This window comes from Capricornis sumatraensis, chromosome 9 (genome assembly GCF_032405125.1).
Source record: "Capricornis sumatraensis isolate serow.1 chromosome 9, serow.2, whole genome shotgun sequence".
NCBI classification, from domain to species: domain Eukaryota; kingdom Metazoa; phylum Chordata; class Mammalia; order Artiodactyla; family Bovidae; genus Capricornis; species Capricornis sumatraensis.
Genome location: NC_091077.1, coordinates 63,494,398 through 63,497,268, shown reverse-complemented (window position 1 = coordinate 63,497,268; position 2,871 = coordinate 63,494,398). Strand labels below are relative to the sequence as shown.

At 43.3% G+C, this 2,871-nt stretch overlaps 1 pseudogene; it reads right to left on the bottom strand.

Annotated features, from left to right (window-relative positions):
• Positions 1-1,323: 1,323 nt before the first annotated feature.
• Positions 1,324-1,924, bottom strand: LOC138086335 (small ribosomal subunit protein uS3-like; annotated as a pseudogene).
• Positions 1,925-2,871: the final 947 nt, after the last annotated feature.

Below are 2,871 nucleotides of genomic sequence, written 5' to 3'. Positions count from 1 at the left end.
TCACTTCATGGCAAATAGATGGGGAAACAGTGTCAGATTTTTTTTTTTTGGGGGGGGGGCTCCAAAATCACTGCAGATGGTGATTACAGCCATGAAATTAAAAGACGCTTACTCCTTGGAAGGAAAGTTATGACCAACCTAGATAGCATGTTGAAAAGCAGAGACATTACTTTGCCAACAAAGGTCCGTCTAGTCAAGGCTATGGTTTTTCCTGTGGTCATGTATGGATGTGAGAGTTGGACTATGAAGAAAGCTGAGTGCTGAAGAATTGATGCCTTTGAACTCTGGTGTTGGAGAAGACTCTTGAGAGTCCATTGGATTGCAAGTAGATTTAACCAGTCCATTCTAAAGGAGATAAGTCCTGAGTGTTCTTTGGAAGGAATGATGCTAAAGCTGAAATTCCAAAGCTTTGGCCACCTGATGTGAAGAGTTGACTCATTGGAAAAAACTGATGCTGGGAGGGCTTGGGGGCAGAAGGAGAAGGGGACAACAGAGGATGAGTTGGCTGGATGGTATCACCGACTCGATGGACATGAGTTTGAGTGAACTCCATGAGTTGGTGATGGACAGGGAGACCTGGCGTGCTGCACTCATGGAGTCGCAAAGAGTCAGGCACAACTGAGCAACTGAAATGAACTGAACTGAACTGATATCAGTACTTGAATTGGGCCTTTGGCTGCCTTCAGAGCCAGCATTCAGGCACTGTAGCTGTTACTGTTTAGTCGCTAAGTCATGTCTGACTCACTGTGACCCCGTGGACTGTAGCCTGCTTGGCTCCTCTGTCCATGGGATTTCCAGGCATGAATACAGGAGTAGGTTGCCATTTTCTTCTCCAGAGGATCTTCCCAACTGAGGAATTGAAGCTGGGTCCCCTGAAGTTCAGGCAGATTTTTTACCACTGTGTCACCTGGGAAACCCAAAATTTGGTATATATAACAACTAAAAACAATGTGGGACCCTAAATTTGATCTCAGAACAGCATAGAGATAATTAATGAAAAGAAATGGTGAAATATAAATAAAGTTCATAGTTGGTAGGAATAATGGTCCAATGATATGATTTTTGGATAGGTATACTGTATTATTAAGTGAAATGTTAACTTTAAAAGCTGGATGAAATATTCATGAGAACTATCTGTACTATCTTTGCAACTCTTCTATAAGTCTAACATTATTTCAAAAGAAAAAGTTAAAACACTGTATTTCATAGGAATCACCTCAAGTACATGTTGAAAATGCAAAATTCTCCAATTTCAAGGCATGAAAATAGTAGTCCTGGAGCAGGGTCCAAGAATCTGCATTCTAATTGGCACACGAGGAGATTCTAATGCAATTTCTTAGGCGTCATACTTGGAGAAACTGTGGTCTGAAACAAATACTGCTTCAGAGAAAAATAAGTGATGATTAGAGGTGAGTAAATGGAAAATACAACCTGAGACTCTTGTGTGAGATCTCGATTTTTTTTTTTTTCATTTTCTGAACAGATTTTACTAAAGGTCTTTATAGACCAACATGCAGACTCTCCAAATCCAGCTGTCAAGGAAACCTTGTTATGCCAGGCATACTGCTGGGGCATAGCAGGCAACTCTGGCTTCCTATCCTTCTGTTCTGAGACAGAGGTGGTTGGCAGTGTCTCAACTCTGGGTCCACAATGCTCACATGGTCAAGCAGGGGCTTCTTTAAGGCCAATCTTACCAGTTAGGTCACAGGACAGCATAATCTTCACTTGATGCCCAGTGCACCCTGTCTTAGCATGACATGGTACATGGTGACATCAACATAGCAGTTAACAAGGTCCCCAGTGTGGATCAATAGGCCATCCACAGTCTTCATGGATTTAGCCCTCTGTCCACAGAATTTCCCAGACACCATGACCTCAGAGTCTCCGGCCCCATTCTCCATGACGAACAGAGCACACCATAGCAGGCCCTCCAGACAGCAATGCAGAGACTTTGCCTGGGCAGCGGCATACAGACCTCTTGTGACTGCCATTTTAGGATACCTCCACCAGCTTATGTATAAATTTAGGAAAGTTATTAATCTGCTGGGCCTCAGACTCCTCATTTATAAAAGAAGGTGAACCTATGGAATTCTAATGATCATCTCTGTATAGTACATAAAAGGAAAGGACAAGGGTTTCTGCAGCATTACTCCCATGCATGCAAAGGTCTGATCCTGCAGTGAGTTAAACACAGTCACAAAGGAGATACAACCATGTTGAAAATACACAGTCACTGTGACAATGCCAGCAGCGAGGGACATTAGGTTTTGCATTTGCTTTAGAATTTGCTTTACTGAATCGAGAAGCAGACACTGTAGTTGTGATAGCATGCCCTTTTGCTTTGTGAAACAGAAATCCTCTCTGCCATCTGTGAAGACTCTGGGGAAAGGAAGTGAGGTCTCTGGCTCCAGGCCTTTCATTAGAGAACAGTTTTGTACCAGATGAGGCCACAGACTCAGAACTACCATGTCCCTGCAGAGACCCTGCCTCGGATATGAAGAAGGATGGATTTAAGTCAGCTCAGAGCAACTGAATTTAGAAGTGGCACTGACTGACTAGAATCTTGGGATTGCCTCTGGCTTCTTGCTAGACTGGCTATCTCTGCTAAGTATGTGTGCATATACACATTAGCATGTGTGTAAACCTTTCAAGTCAGAGGGAATACGGTATTTATTTGAACAAAAATTCCTATAGGGCAGGAAATATGCCAACCTCATCTCATTCCAATTCTGTTGACCTGACTGAACAGTTTAGAGGGGGCTCAAGTGGTAAAGAATCTGCCTGCAATGCAGGAGATCAGGGTTCAGTCCCTGGGATGGGAAGATTTCCTGGAGGAGGAAATGCAACCCCCTCCAGTATTCTTGCCTGGAA